Source organism: Prionailurus bengalensis, chromosome C1, assembly GCF_016509475.1.
Source record: "Prionailurus bengalensis isolate Pbe53 chromosome C1, Fcat_Pben_1.1_paternal_pri, whole genome shotgun sequence".
Classification (NCBI taxonomy): Eukaryota; Metazoa; Chordata; class Mammalia; order Carnivora; family Felidae; genus Prionailurus; species Prionailurus bengalensis.
Genome location: NC_057345.1, coordinates 166,257,607 through 166,274,159, shown reverse-complemented (window position 1 = coordinate 166,274,159; position 16,553 = coordinate 166,257,607). Strand labels below are relative to the sequence as shown.

The window sequence follows — 16,553 nt, the reverse complement described above, 5'->3', positions numbered from 1 at the left end:
CTCATGTCAGATACATGATTTACAAATATTTTCTCCCATTCTGTAAATTTCTTGTTGGTGTCCCTTGAAACACAGTTTTTTAATTTTGATAAAGTCAAATTTATCTATGCTTTCTTTTGTTGCTTGTGCTTTTGGTGTCATATCTAACCAACTATTGACTAAAGTCGCAAAGATTTATACCTAGGCTTTCTGCTAAAGTTTTAGAGTTTTAGATCTTACATTTTGATCTTTGCGCCATTGTGTGTTAATTTTCATATTTGAGAGGAGGTAAAGGTCCAACTTTCTTTTTTGCATATAATATTCAGTTATCCCAAACTATTTGTTGAAAAGACTGTTCTTTTCCCATTGGATTATCTTGGAACCCTTGACAAAAATCAATTGACCCTAAGTATGAGGATGTATGAGTTTTTAAAATACCCCTTTTCTGAGATCTATAATTTCTTTTCTAAAGAGATATGCAATAGGTCATATCTCAGATTTCTATGACTCTTTTACATCAGAAGTTTTGCACTAAAAACTACTTGGGAGGTGCCTGGCTGGCTCAGTTGGTGGAGCATGTGACTCTGGATCTTGGCGTTCTGGGTTCAAGCCCCATGTTGGGTGTAGAGATTACTTAAAAATAAAATCTCATTAAAAAGAAAGAAAGAGGGGCGCCTGGGTGGCGCAGTCGGTTAAGCGTCCGACTTCAGCCAGGTCACGATCTCGCGGTCCGTGAGTTCGAGCCCCGCGTCGGGCTCTGGGCTGATGGCTCGGAGCCTGGAGCCTGTTTCCGATTCTGTGTCTCCCTCTCTCTCTGCCCCTCCCCCGTTCATGCTCTGTCTCTCTCTGTCCCAAAAATAAATAAACGTTGAAAAAAAAAATTAAAAAAAAAAAAAAAGAAAGAAAGAAAGAAACTACTTTAACAATTGTTTTTGCTCCCCTAGAGCTATTTAGAAAAGTCTACTTGCAGCTAAAACATTCTTTCTCTTTAGAGGCATTTTACCCAGACAGGAAACAGATCTTTTAAACCTGGAAACTGAGGACACACTAAGGATCTTATTTTCTCCTTTTTGTCCTCGTTTTTCTTTTATCCAGAAGAGTAATATTAACCATTTACAAAATTCATGGAGATTGATCATCTCTCTAGTATTTGGGGCCAGAATATATTTCTTGGCTCAAAGATCTCTTCCCCACACTTTTTTTTTTTTAATGTTTATTTGTGTGTGTGTGTGTGTGTGTGTGTGTGTGTGAGAGAGAGAGAGAGAGAGAGAGAGAGAGAGAGCAGGGTAGGGGCAGAGAGAGAGAGAGGGAGACACAGAACTCGAAGTAGGTTCCAGGCTCCATGCTGTCAGCACAGAGCCCAATGTGGGGCTTGAACTCACGACCTGAGCCAAAGTCAGATGCTCAACCAATTGAGCCACCCAGGTGTTCCTTTCCCACACTTTCACATGTTGGAAGAAATTAAACATGGGCTTCTACTCTCCTACATGAGGAACTAGGGTTGTTTCCTCAGATGAGACAGGGTTTGGGATGAGAACATTTTTTGGATTGAGATGGTTTTCTTAAACCCAGTTAGCTTCAATTCTAGGCTTATGTTATTGTTTACTGTATTTTGTTCCCATTTATACTGATGAATAATGGATTGAATTGTTTTCTATCATTTATATCATAAATATTTCCTCTAGGTTTGAGTACTGTGAAGTTCTCCTTTAAACTTGCTTAGGGATTAAACTTGGCGATGATTTAAGGTAATTAATTCATATGTCAGTTGTTAGCAAGGTCCAGTAATTAAAGTCTACTTCAGAGTAAGTTATTAACTCTCCAATAAAAAAAAAAAGTACTTTATCAACTTATCAGTTTTAGCTATTTATTCTAGTTGACAGATGAGATAGGAAAGTTATTGACTGTACATAATCACCTTGTACTTTTACCACTTAACAGTGGGGTCAAATGGAAGTCTAGGTTGTTCAAGGTCCTCATTTAAATCTAGAATAAACCAGTTCAGGTTGATGGGGGTGGAAGAGGGTGCCCTTGGATCTTGTTTCCTTTGCAATACTGTCTCCTTAAATTTTGCAAAGTCCATTTTTGCTCTGTTCAATTCCTCAAACTTCTAAAATAAAAACAGCCTAGACCAAGGATTTCATATCGAGATGTGAGATATTAAGTTTCCTTACTGTTAACATTTTTTTTTACAGTTTTAACTATAATCTCCATGCTGTGCATTGTATCCCCATGACTAATTTATTTTATAACTGGAAGTTTGTACCTTTTGACTCCTTTTTATAATGCTTTTTTAAATCCTCATATAATCTTTTTAAAAACTATTAAATGCTATATGTCAATTATATCTTAATTTTTCAACAGGTAAATTTTTTTAAAAAAAGTTAACCCTTTAGATGCTCTCCTTATGAACAAGACAGAGGAAAAACTCTAGTTCAGTGTAAATGCCTGAGACACAACAGGAACAGGCTTTTTATTTGCAGACATAAACTAGTCACGAGTTTCCCTCTCACAATAGCAAGTTTCCTTTTATTCTGCTTTGTTTCTTGCCTGACATCTGGTTGTAGTTACACAATTTGAGGGCGCCCCATATGTGCCCTTTTCTCTCCCCTGGTTGGCTTGTGATGAACAACTACCAAGGTCAGTCCAGGTCTGACTACTACTCTTTCATGTAGTCATCATAACTGTAGTAGTGGTTCCTAAGCCTAGCTGATTATCAGAATTTCCTGGGGTTGTTTTTAAAGAGTCTTCAGGCTTCGCCTCAAAGGTACTGAATCTGGAACTTTAGGGTAGAGCCAGTGAATCTGTATGTTTCAAACCTTACCAAGGTGATACTGATATTCAACCAAGTTTGGGATACAGTTCAGGATTCTCTCCAGGAGGTTGGAGGTCCCATGGGTTTGGCCTCTGAGAGGTAGCCATCTACTTCCCAGAAGATTCTAAAATGATCAGGGATGCCTATCCAGAAGATTCTAAAATGATCAGGGATGCCTACTTAATGACTATCTCCTACCTTGGCAAAGAGTCCTGTGTTCCTTCTCTGTCCACTCTCACTTCCCTCAGACTGTCCTTGTGACTTATTTGCTCCTTCAAGCTGCCTTGTAGTGGCATTAGTGGAAATAAGATAATAAACTTTAGTCCTGATAAATCTGCCATGGACTTTTGGCCTAGCCTCTTGTGAACACCATTTGCCTCATCTGTGAAATGAAGATAATATCATCTTCTCAAGGATGTTATGGAGACCAAAAGAATATATTTACATACCACCTAGAACATAGTGCACCTTGCGTTATGCATTATTATTTGTTTGGTTTTACTTGTCCCCCTCTATGAATATGGTGGCTTAATGAAGCTTGCTCATTAGTTTTCCCTGATTGTAGCCCCCTAGATTGCTCTAAGCAGTATTTCTCAAAGTAAGGGACACAGACTAGCTGCATCTGAATAGGAGGGAAAGAGGACAGAAAGTTACTCTTATGCAACTCTAACTTTCTGCACTTTATTTATTCATTTATTTTTGAGGGGAGGGGCAGAGGGAAGAGGAGAGAGAATCCCAAGCAGGCTCTGTGCTGACAATGGGACTTGACGACGTGGGGCTCCATTTCATGACTGCAACCTGAGCCAAAATTGAGAGTTGGATGCTTAACCAACTGAGCTGCCTCGGTGCCCCTAACTTTCAGCTCTTTAAAATTTTTTATTGCAGTATAACACACACTTAGAAAATTATTATTTTTTTCAAAAAATTTTTTAATGTTTATTTATTTCTGAGACATAGAGAGACAGAGCATGAGCAGGGGAGGGGCAGAGAGAAAAAGGGAGACACAGAATCCAAAGCAGGCTCCAGGCTCCGAGCTGTCAGCACAGAGCCCGATGTGGGGCTCGAACTCACAAACCGTGAGACCATGACCTGAACTGAAGTCGGTCGCTCAACCGACTGAGCCGGCTCAGACGCCCCTAGAAAATTATTTTTATTACAAGTGAACAGCTCAGCAACTTTTCATAAGCTGAACACACCCATGTAACCAGCACCCAGATAAAGAAACAGAACATTACCAGTACCCCAGAAACCCTCCTCCACACATGAACTTTCAGAACCACTGTTAGAAAAGCCCAGCAATGCAGCCCTCTTTACCACAGTCCCACGTTTCTCTCGTGGACCCAATCTGCATGCTGTGTGAGCCCTTCCCAATCTGAGAGGCTGGGCCTGTGGCCTCACATGCCCCCTTACTAGTAATGTGACTTTCTTTGTAAGAAGGGTCACAAAGGGTGTTTCCATCATTTATATTCCTAGCATACACCCTAAACTGTTTAAAGTAAATGAATTCAGATCCTGGCCAACAAGGAGTGGAGATCAGTCATTGCCTGAAAGCATCAGCTTATTACAACACTCCAGCATTTTCTCACGGAAGGGTGAATGAGGTGGATTCTAGCGTAATTACCTTTGTGTAATTGAAAACTAAATCACTGATGACTGCATAGTTTAAATATCCATTTAAATACTTTCATTTTATTGCACTTATTTTTTGCAGGACATGCTACCACCAAATAGGCTATTAATTTTTCTAGGGAATTAAAATCTGAATGGGTACATTAAAAACAAGCACAGCTCAAATAGATGCCTCTTTTTCCAGAGATCATTAGTTTTTCTTTTTATTTGATCCAGCTTTTCAAATAATGTATTCTACCAGGACCTGTAATAATACAGGTCTTGCCCAAAAGAGATCACATTTTGTATGTAATATGATTTAGGCAAGATTTTAAATAGCAGGACAAAAATCTGGGGCGTCTTTGCCTATACAGTATCTTCTCAAATACTCACATGCACACAAATTACATAGGGGTCTTATTAAAATGCAGATTCTTATTTGGTGGGGCTTGAGGCCCGAGATTCTGCATTTCTAACAAGCTCCCAGATGGTGCTGATGCTGCTGGTCTGAGGACTACACTCTGAGTCACAAGAGTATTCAGAATAAGCACTGACTAGAAGCCTGAATACATATCTGAGCTTCAGTTTCCTAGTATATACAGACTATTTCTAAGGTCCCTTCTAAATGTATGAATCCACAATTAAATAATCCGTCTTTGCCTGTTAGCTAATTTTTCTTTAGCCTCCTGATTCTCATTGTTTATAAGTGGTTATGTTGGATATTGTTCTGTATTGGAAAGCCAGAAAAACACTCTTGCTTAAGGTTGACAGGTTTTATTTTTCAACCTTCTGCAAGTCTATATCAATCCATGAAAAATTTTGGCTGGCAGTAACTTACTATCAGACCAGAACCTAAACTTGAGTCAGCAGTGTAAGACTTTGGTCCGATAAGCAAGAATGAACCTGAGAGTATAACCAAAAGAAAGGGACAGCTAGTTCCAGTTCCAGGTGATGACATAAGAAGATCCTGAACCCACCTCTTCCCAGGGACACACCAAATCTACAGCTGTATATGGAAAAATTGGCAGAGCAATCCTTTCACGTCAGGCAAACAAGAGGAAACCACATCAAAGGGGGTTAGGAAAGGCTGAAACACAATCTTGCCATAAACCCCATCCCTGCTATAGCAACCCACAACTGGGAGTGAACTAAAACCCAGAGCTTCTCCCTGAGGAGCAAAGAGTTCAAACCCCACAAGAGGCACTCCGACCTTTTAGACGGCACCTGAGAGATGAGCGTCCAAAACACCTGGCTTTGAAGACCACTGGGGTTCATGCCCAGGAGGCCCATGGATCTGTGGTAAACTAAGAAACATCTATTAAAGGGCCTACATGCAGGCTTCCCTGCCCAGGGCACATGGCAGAAACAGCCCATTAAAAAGGGCCCAGACTTTATGTGAAAGAGACTTATTTCCTAATTTTAAAGCACTGGTCTAAGGGACAGGGGCCTTCTGGGTTACTCTCCATGGTTGGAGGCAAGTGCCATCTTGCACACTCTCCCTCTACCTTGCTAAAACCAGTGGTGCCATCTTTTTTTTTTTCTTTACTTTTTTTTTTTTCTATTTCTTTTTTATTTTCTTTGTTTGCCCTTTTTTTGGCAGGTGCCATCTTTGCATTTTCCATCTGCCCTGCTCCAACCAGTGAGCACCACTTGGCACTCTCCCTCGGCCATTCTCCAGAGTGCCAGTATCTCCCAGCAGGGAGATACTACACACATCTGATGCCCCAGTTTTTATATCCAGTGACCTGGTTTTTGCAGCTACCACCCAGGGGACACCCTTTGATTGTCTGGATCTAGATGCCAGGGGGGCTTACATTCCTGGGTCTCACAAGGAAAATTAGAGGTCAATATCCCTGATGGACGTAAATGCAAAAATCTTCATGAAAATATTAACAAATTAAATTCAACAATACATTAAAAGGATCATACACCATGATCAAGTGGGATTTATTCCAGGATACAAGGATGGTTTAACATCCCAAAATCAATCAGCAAGATACATTACATTTAAAAAATGAAGGAGAAGAAACAGACACTTTTTGTTTTATTTTTTTGAAGTTTATTCATTTTTTGAGAGAGAGACAGAAAGAGAATAAGTGGGGGACGGGCAGAGAGAGAGGGAGACACAGAATCTGAAGCAAGCTGCTGGCTCTGAGATGTTGGCACAGAATCCAACATGGGGCTCGAACAGTGAGGTCGTGATCTGAGCCTAAGTCAGATGCTTAACTGACTGAGCCACCCAGGTGCCCAAGAAGAAATAGACTCTTAATTATAGAGAACCAGAGGGGAGGTGGGTGGGGGGATGTGTTAAATAGGTGATGGGGATTAAAGAGCATGTTTGCGATGAACACCAGATGTTATATGGAAGTATTGAATTACTGTATTATACACCTGAAACTAATATTACACTGTGTGTTAACTAACTTGAATTTAAATAAAACCTTTTTTTATTTTTATTTTTTTTATTTTATTTTTATTTTTTTTTTAAATTTTTTAACGTTTTATTTATTTTTGAGATAGAGAGAGACAAAGCATGAACAGGGGAGGGGCAGAGAGAGAGGGAGACACAGAATTGGAAGCAGGCTCCAGGCTCTGAGCCATCAGCCCAGAGCCCGACGCGGGGCTCGAACTCACGGACCGTGAGATCGTGACCTGAGCCGAAGTCGGCCGCCCAACCGACTGAGCCACCCAGGCGCCCCCTAAAACCTTTTTTTAAAATGAAGGGAAAAATCATATGATCATGTCAATATATGCAGAAAAGCATTTGGCAAAATTCAGCATCCATTTGTGATAAAAATTCTAAAAAAAATCTCAGTAAAGTGAGTATAAAGGAATATCCCTCAACATGATAAGCGTCATACATGGCAAGCCCACAGCTAACATCATATTCACCAGTGAAAAGAGGAAAGGTTTTTTTTCTAAGATCAGGAACAATACAAGAATGCCCATTCTCACCACTTTCATTTAACATAGTACTGGAAATCCTCACCAGAGTAATTAGTCAAGAAGAAGAAAGGACATCCAAGTTGGAAAGGAAGAGTAAAACCATCACGATTTGCAGATGACATGATACTATATATAGAAAACCCTAAGATGCCACCAAAAAACCTGTTAGAGCTAATAAATGAAGCCATTGAAGTTTCAGGATACAAAATCAGTATCCAGAAATTTGTTGCATTTATGTACGCTAATAACAAAGTAACAGAAAGAGAAATTTAAAAAACAATCCCATTTACAATTGCATCAAAAAGAGGAAAACAATTAGGGATAAATTTAACCAAGGAGGTGAAGGACCTGTACACTGAAAACTGTAAGACACTGATGAAAGAAATTTAACAAGACACAAATAAATAGAAAGATATGCTATGCCTATGGATGAGAAGATTAATATTGTTAAAATGTCCATATTACCCAAAGCAATCTACAGATTCAATGCAATCCCTATCAAAATTCCAATGGCATTTTTCACAGAAATAGAACAAACAATTCTCCAATTTGTGTGGAAACACGAAAGACCCTGAATAGCCAAAGCAATCTTGAGATAGAAGAACACAGAGGTGGGGGGTATGAGAAGGGAAATAGGTGAAGGGAATCAAAAGGTACAGACTTCCAGCTATAAAATAAGTAAATCAGGGGGATATAATGTACAGCATTATCTATAGTTAATATTTTATTGCATATTTGAAATTTGCTAAGAGAGTAAATCTTGAAAATTCTCATTACAAGAAAAAAAAATCTGTAACTGTGTATGGTGACAGATAACTAGAATTATTGTGGTGACACTTTCACAATATATACAACTAGTAAATCATTATACTGTATGCCTAAAACTAATATAGTGTATATAAATTATACTTCAATTTTTAAAAAAGAAAGAAAAAGAAAATGACAGCTCATTCTACCAGAATAGGCAGTCCTTATATGAATACTTAATTCAAATAGCCACCACTGGAAAGAGCTGCAGAATGTACAAAGAAAAGTTCAAAGAACTGGCATTATTTAGCTTGTGGAAAGGGGACAAAGGATACCTTAAGAATCATTTTCGAATGGCAGCATAAAGCAGCATATCAAGGCATCAAAATGGATTTACGTTAGCTCTAAAGCAGATCTTATGGGGCGTCTGGGTGGCTCAGTCAGTTAAGCGTCTGACTTCGGCTCAGGTAATGATCACATGATTCATGAATTTGAGCCCCACACTGGGCTCTCTGCTCTCAGCACAGAGCCTGCTTCGGATCCTCTGTCCCCACTCTTTCTTACCCCTCCCCCATTCACGCTCTTTCTCTTTCTCAAAAATAAACAAACACTTAAAAAAATAAAGCAGATCCTATGATAATGATGATCCTAGGTGATAGGATTGCCAAGGAAATTTCGTTTTTCAAACATCTTTAAAACCAACCTGGACCCTACATTGCCTATCAGCTGTGTTATGAGTTCATGTATCAACTGGGGTTCGGCGCAGACACCACTCTAGGTATTGAATACAAGGAATTAGATGCTTACAAAACAGATGGGCTGGAAAAACAGAGGCTAAGAGGGCTGCCTTTCCGCTTCCAAGTCAGACCACACAGCAACAACCTAGATAGAGATCAGGAACCTATGGAGACCACACAGCTGGCATCACAGCCACTTCTCACCAATAGAATTGGTGTCACTGCAGAGAGGCAGAAAGTCTGATCATTGAAAATCACGCCTCATGTAGCATGCTCATCAAAAACTAACAAAGGAAAACTAATAGGCAGGGAAAATAGCTTTCATTTTGCTTTTACCTTCCAGTCTCACATCATTATACCTGATTGGCAAAATGTAAATTGTATACAGAATCCCATTAACAGGGAAGTCTAAGAAACGTTGTTGGGGTTTTCTAAAGTCAATTTTTTAAAGTAGGCTCTACACCCAGCATGGAGTCCAACGTGGGACTTGAACTCACAACCCAGAGATCAAGACCTGAGCTGAGATCGAGAGACGCTTAACTGCCTGAGCCACCCAAGCACTCCTTCAAAGTCAATTTTTATTGAAGTATAACATAATTACAGAAAAATGCACAAATCACAATCAGGTACAGCTTGATGAATTTTTATAAAGCAGATGTACCCATGTAACTGTAACCCAGATTGGACAACAGAAATCACTTACACACCAGAAAGCCTTCCTCATACTCGTTTCTGGGCATTATATTTCCAGAAGGTAGCTGCAATCTTGGTCTCTCACACCATAGAGCAATTTTGCCTGTTTTCGAGCCTTAGACAAAATGGGATGATGCAGTATGTACTCTTTTATGACTGGCTCTTTTCACTCAACATTATAATTGTGTGATTCATACATTGTATATAGTGATAGCATCTTCATTTTTATTGCTATATTGCATTCTTTTGGATAACTATAACATTGGTTGTACATTTTACTGCACATGGACATTTGGGTCGTTTCTATTTGCGGATTATTACAAATAGTGTTGTTATGAACACTGGTGAATATATGTGTACACTTCAGGTAGATATATAAGAGCGGGATTTCTGGGTTATAGGGGATGCGTATGTTTAGCTCGATTGGACACTGGCAAACAATTTTCCAAAGTGATGGATATGCCATATCCTCACCAAAACTTTGTATTTTCTTCTTTTACATTTTAGCTATTCTGTTGAAAGTCTAATGCAATGTATTGAAATTGTATTGTGGTTTTGGTTTTTATTTTCTTGATGGCTAACAAGTGAAGCACCTTTTCATATGTTTATGGGCCATATGGGTGTCTTCTTCTATGAAATGCTTGTTTTTCACCCAATTTCTTATTGACTTGTCTGACTTTTTCTTCTTCTTTGTAGTGCTTTATTCTAGGAGTCCTTTGTTGAACTCCTTTTGTCACTCCATGGCTTGTTTTTTCCATCCCTTCAGTGGTGTCTTTTGATGAAGACATTCATAATGTTGATGTAGTTCAGTTTATCAGATGTTTTCTTTTATGGATCATTTATTTTGTACATATCCAATTTAAGAAATCTTTGCTGACTCCAAGATCACTCTAGTATTTTCCTATGTTTTTTTGTGAAAACTTTATTGTTTTACTGTTCACATTTAGATTTACAATTCATCTGATATTGATTTTTGTGTATGATGAAAAGGAAGGGGTGCCTGGGTGTCTCAGTCAGTTAAGTGTCCAACTCTTGATTTCAGCTCAGGTCATGATCTCATGGTTCATGAGATCAAGCCCCACATTGGTTTCAGGGCCTGCTTGGAATCCTCTGTCTCCCTCTCTCTGCCCCGCACCCTGCTGTCTCTCTCTCTCTCTCAAAATGCATAAATAAAACTTAAAAAAAAAAAAAGAAAAGGAAGAAATATAGTTTTAAGCCTTCCATCTCCTGTAATATTGCAGAATGGGAATGGGGTGTCTATGGAAGGTGGTGAAAATGAATGATGAGTGCCAAGAGACCATGTCTGACACAGTGAGCTGGTGAGTTTTTACACTGTAAAATAGGTAGCTCCAGACTGTGAATTTTCCTGAACCTCTTTTCAAATGTGATCTTTTATGATAGTGATTTCCCACGTTCCACCCTTCCCCAATGTTAGCAATCCACCTCAGGCAGTTGCTTTGCCTCTCCTTTCTTACCCCACCTCTTGGAATGTCATTACTGTGGTCAGAGCACTGTGGTCTTTTTCAGAAATTGTAGCAAGACTTGATCTGCTTTCAAATAAATGAAAAGAAGATCAGAGTATGACTTGGTGGGTAAATGTGAATGTCAGTATACTTGTAAAGAAATGTAGTTTTACTAGCCATTCTAAGAAAGTGTGGTCAAGTACAGGTCATTGTTCTAAATGGTTTGGGGACATGGAAACAACTTAAGAGTTCATGAACAGATGAATAGATAAAAAAAAAGTTGTGGTATAAATATACAATAGAATATTATTCAGCCATAAAAACTGAGAAATCCTACCATTTGTGACAGATACAGATGGACCTAGAGGGCATTATGCTAAGTGAAATAAGTCAGAGAAACAGGAAGCCTGGGTGGCTCAGTCAGTTAAGTGTGTGACTTCAGCTCAAGTCATGATATCATAGTTCGTGAGTTCCAGCCCCATGTCGGGCTCTGTGCTGACAGCTCAGAGCCTGGAGCCTGCTTCAGATTCTGTGTCTCCCTCTCTCCCTGCCCTCCCCCACTCATGCTCTGTCTCTCTCTCAAAAATAAATAAAAACATTTATAAAAAAGTCAGAGAAAGACAAACACTGTATGATCTCACATGTACAATCTTTAAAAAAAAGGCCAGGGGGCGCCCGGGTGGCTCAGTTGGTTAAACATCCAGGTCTTGATTTTGGCTCAGGTCATGATCTCTCAGTTCATGGGATCAAGCCCCATATTGGGCTTTGCACAGACAGCACGGAGCCTGCTTGGGATTCTCTCTCTCCCTCTCTCCCTCTCTCTCTGCTCCTCCCCCACTTGTGTTCTCCCTCCCTCCTTCTCTCTCAAAATAAATAAATAAACATTAAAAAAAAAAAAAAGACCTCATAGAAAAAGAGATCAGAGGGGGCACCTGGGTGGCTCAGTTGGTTAAGTGTCTGACTTTGGCTCAGGTCATGGTCTCGCGGTTAGTGGGTTCCAGCCCCGCGTTGGGCTTTGTGTGGACAGTTCAGAGCCTGGAGCCTGCTTCCGATTGTGTGTCTCCTTCTCTCTCTGCCCCTCCCTTGCTCTCTGTCTCTCTCTCTCTCTCTCTCTCTCTCAAAAATAAACATTAAAAAATTAAAAAAAAAAAAAAAAGAAAAGAAAAGAAAAAGAGATCAGACTTGTGGTTACCAGAGGCAGAGAGGGAGGAGAGGGGAATTGGAGGAAGGTGGTCAAAAACTAGAAACTTTCAGTTATAAGATCATAAGTACTAGGAATGTAATATACAACATGATGACTATAGTTAACACCCTGTATGATGCATATAAAAGTTTTAAAGAGAGTAAATCTTAAGAGGGCTCATCCCAAGGAAAAAATATTTTTATTTTTATATTTTTGCTTTTTATTACATCTATATGAGATGATGAATGCTAACTAAACTTATTGTGTGATCATTTCACAATGTGTGTAAGTCTAACCATCACGCTGTACACCTTAAACAATGATGTATGTCAACTATATCTCAAAAATACTGAGAAAAAATAAATAAAAGACTTGAGGAAAAGTGGGTTCTCCCAAGTGGGTTAAACAAGCTCCTTAATGCTATTACCTCTCCCTGCTTATAGGCACAACCACTCTTGAAGTTTGTTTTTTCATGTAGAGCAATTGATGTCTCAATCTGATATACGGTATTACACAAAAGAGGTTTTAAAACCAGTTCCCTAGCTTTCGTACAGTCAGACTTCTCCCCGTGGGGTCCTTCTCTGGAAATTATGGGATGGCCACTAGAACAATAAAATATGTCTAAAGCAAAATTCTCAATTACCTTGTGCCTGAATCCCTGCTCTTCCTTTTGACGTTTGTATATATCCTTTGTTCCCTAATAATATCAGGTGAAGTGGCTTGTGAAATACGACTCTTTTATTATTCAGCTCAACTTCTATTTCATGTCCTAATATCTCTGGACCATTAGGAAAATTAACACTGGTCATTTCAAAACACACTGAAATGGTCATTTCCAAATCAGACTACACAGTTTCAAGATCTTACATAGTGCCGTGGCCCCTAGAATGGGATGGGTATCTTAGCTGGTGCTTAATTAGTTCACAATGATATGTCCAAGACTGATATATGTTGTAGGTGTCCCATGGCCCCTTTATGTCTAAGAAGCTTCTGTTGTTTCTGGGTCCCCTAGAGTTTTAACCAACTGCATAGATGCACCTGACAGCCATTCTAGGTTCTTCCAATTCCCATTTTCCAGGCACTCCTGTAATTATTCTATATGCATTGTCCTGTTTAATCCTCATAATAATCTAATATGATAGTACTTATTTTTATCCACATTTTATAGATGAGGACTTTGAGGTTAGGTAATATGCTCAAAGCTCTCCTATCTTGTTAGGGGTAAAGCTTTCTCTGCGGATTGATTCTCTTTACTCTTTTGTGTGAATTCTCATTAATAATTCATTTTCCCACTCTTGTTCTGCCTCTCAGATCTTAGAGAAACCCCTTGCTATCATTTCCACTTGCTTTCAAATTTGTCTTTGCAAAGACCCAGCACAGCAAGACACGCCAGACATCTTAGTTAATCTCCTTATTCAATTCACGAAGCAAGTATTTCTAGGCAGCAGCTATATGTTCAACATAAATTCTGATGACTAATGTGCAAAAGAAATACAAGAGTCCCTTTCATAGGAAATACAAATGTAATTTAATTTAATTAGAAAGAAACCTTAGCTCTTCAATCGTTAACTGTTAATTTGACACTTGGGACTCAAACATACAAACAGCTATTGTTGTTTTTGATGGTTCTTTTTTCTGGGTCATGTCCCAGATGTAGCATAACTCTCTTATGCTCATTTGAGAGCTACTGAACCCCAAAGGGTCCACCTCCACCCACAGTCCTCCTCAGGGTCCAGTGGGTCTCAAGTCTCAATTTCCCATCTCTCTAATATGCTCAAGGTTTCCATAGGGATTAGAATGAGGATGAAATCTTTAAGAAATTCAAAGTGCTATTTTAGAGTCAATGTAGTTTTGATAGGTTTTAGGGATGACTCTGGAACCTAACCACTAAATATAAGCTCTTTATGGAAAAATATCAACATATTCCCCCAAAACAAATTTGGAACCCAATGTGGTTACACTCCTTGATTATAAACCATGTTAAATTCTTTGCATTTCTCGGATACCTTAAGTTGTAAACCTGGCCACTTTATTTTTTTTAATTGTTTTTTTTAAAATGTTTGTTTATTTTTGAGAGACAGAGAGACAGAGAGACAGAGTGTGAGCAGGCGAGGGTTAGAGAGAGAGGGAGACAGAATCTGAAGCAGGCTCCAGGCTCTGAGCTGTCAGCACAGAGCCCAGCGCAGAGCTCAAACTCGTGAACTGTAACATCACAACCTGAGCTCAAGTTGGACACTTAATCTACTGAGCCACCCAGGCGCCCCTAAACCTGGCCACTTTAAAAGGAAACTTCTGATATTTTCTCTATTCTTAGACAGAAGTAGATGTTTTATTCTGGACACCAATTCTCAACTTAAGCAAATTAGTGCTTCTAGCTACTTCAGGGAAAACAGAGCTCTCTGGTAGGAATCATTTAAGACTTTACAGAAGTCTTTTACAGAGTTCTAATTACACTTATTTATCTCAAAAGTAATCCCCTGTTAGCTGAATGTAAGGTGACCTACTGTGGAAACTAGTTTTACTGGAACATTTTATTCTGTATTTCTGTGACCATGAGTTTAGTCCTAGGGAGAGGAAACTCAGAACCATTTGGTTCTCTCCGTCATGTAGGTCTGGTTCAGGAGCCTGCTCAAATAGTCCATGATCCTGATGGAAAGCAGAATGTCAGGGCTTTATAAGAAGAAACACAAAATTCTTGATCCCAGAGAGTGATCAGTTCATCTTATTGCTTCCTCCTCAGATGAAGAACAATTTCAGTAAGATGAGATCCCTGAGCATAGAATCTGCAGGAAGGGGAGAGTACTGAAATGGAGGATAACCTTAAACTTTGTCCTGAGTAATTTTTAAGTCTCCATCCACCTCAGTTTTGTTATCTGTGAAAGGGGGTCTTGATACCTATTTAACAGGAATATTATAAGATCAAAAGAGTTATGTGAAACTCCTCTATGAAATTTAAAACAGTATATATCACTACAGATTTTGAAAATTCACTTTTATATTTCCTTTGCTTTTTAACCTAGAAAATGCACTGACCATCCATATTGACCCCATTACCTATTTTAAAAGCATTGCTAGACTTTGATGATGGTGGGATGATAGTAGCAATAGCAAGAAAAACAGAAAGAGGAGTATGAGTGGTGGGGAATGTGTGTGTGCTGTCCCCTGTGCTGGATTTTCTTTGTGTCGCAAGACTTTCTGTGAAAGCTGTCCTGTGTTCAAAGGGAAATGAACACAAATTAGATGGGCAATCTACCCAGCTATCAGAATTCACATTAATCTTACCACCAAAATAACTGTCCATTGCAAGTTCAGTTCACTTTTTTTTTTTTTTAAAAAAAACAAGCTCTGGCTGGTTTTATTAAAGAAAAATTTTACAGGATTTACTTTCCACCAGTCTGTTCTGGCATGCTTCTAATGATAATACAATCACCTGGGTCAATGATAGCCAGTGTGCATACTCTGTAGTATTTCCCACATGTTGTGCCCAATTCAACATTATTCCCACTGTATTTGTGGGCCAACATGGCATAATATTCTATTTCAGATTTCCTCAAGGCCGGGCAGTTGTTAGTGAGGATGACCAGTTTCGCTTTGCCATGTCTGACTGTTCAGAGTCTGCTTGTACCCCAGCACATACTTTCCACTTTCCATAATGAATTGAAGCCTAGAGTTAATCACCTCCACTGACTTTTTGTCTTCTTGGTGGCCACCATCTTCCTGCTTTAGGTGTGGGATGGCCCCAACTGAGAGCAGCAGCCAAGATGGCTGGGAGTGAGAAAGGGTCATTATTATTTTCTGAAATAGCCATTTTTATTGCTAATAGTTGCATAGACTTGTGGAGATTTCATTTTGCTTTGTTAAATTGGTTAAGATATCTTAAATTAGCCATTAGATAAGAGTTTACCTTAAGAATGCTGTTTTAAGAGATAAGTTCCAATCTGGAACCAAGAGTGACCTAGAACAGATACATCTTTCTAATTCCAATCCAATGGAACCCTTAGGCTGAATTCTACCTCTTAAAAAAAAAAAAAAAAAAAGGGAGGGGATATAAAGGTGGAGAAAAGAAAGCTGATAAATCACTCCCTCCAGTTTTTGGAAGGAGGTAGATCATGCTTCCACTCCCACAAGGCTAGTGCTGGGAACTCCACATTTTGGAAGATGAGGCAGATCTTGACATGAAAAAAGTTTGAAGTAGTGTCCCACCCTAGAAAATAAGCTAAATTAACTTCTTAGAGTACACAGTTAAGATGTAAAAACAGTAAATACCCAGCACACTCAAAGGCTTTAGAAATGCACATATCTCTTGGGGAGCAATTTAAATTTCAGAACTCTATCTTTAGAAATTGGGGTGCGGGGGGGGCTCAGTCGGTTAAATGTCAGAT

The 16,553-nt window shown here is 39.1% G+C and overlaps 1 pseudogene; it reads right to left on the bottom strand.

Annotated features, from left to right (window-relative positions):
• Window positions 1-14,448: 14,448 nt before the first annotated feature.
• Window positions 14,449-15,884, bottom strand: LOC122481502 (annotated as a pseudogene).
• Between the last annotated feature and the right edge of the window lie 669 nt (window positions 15,885-16,553).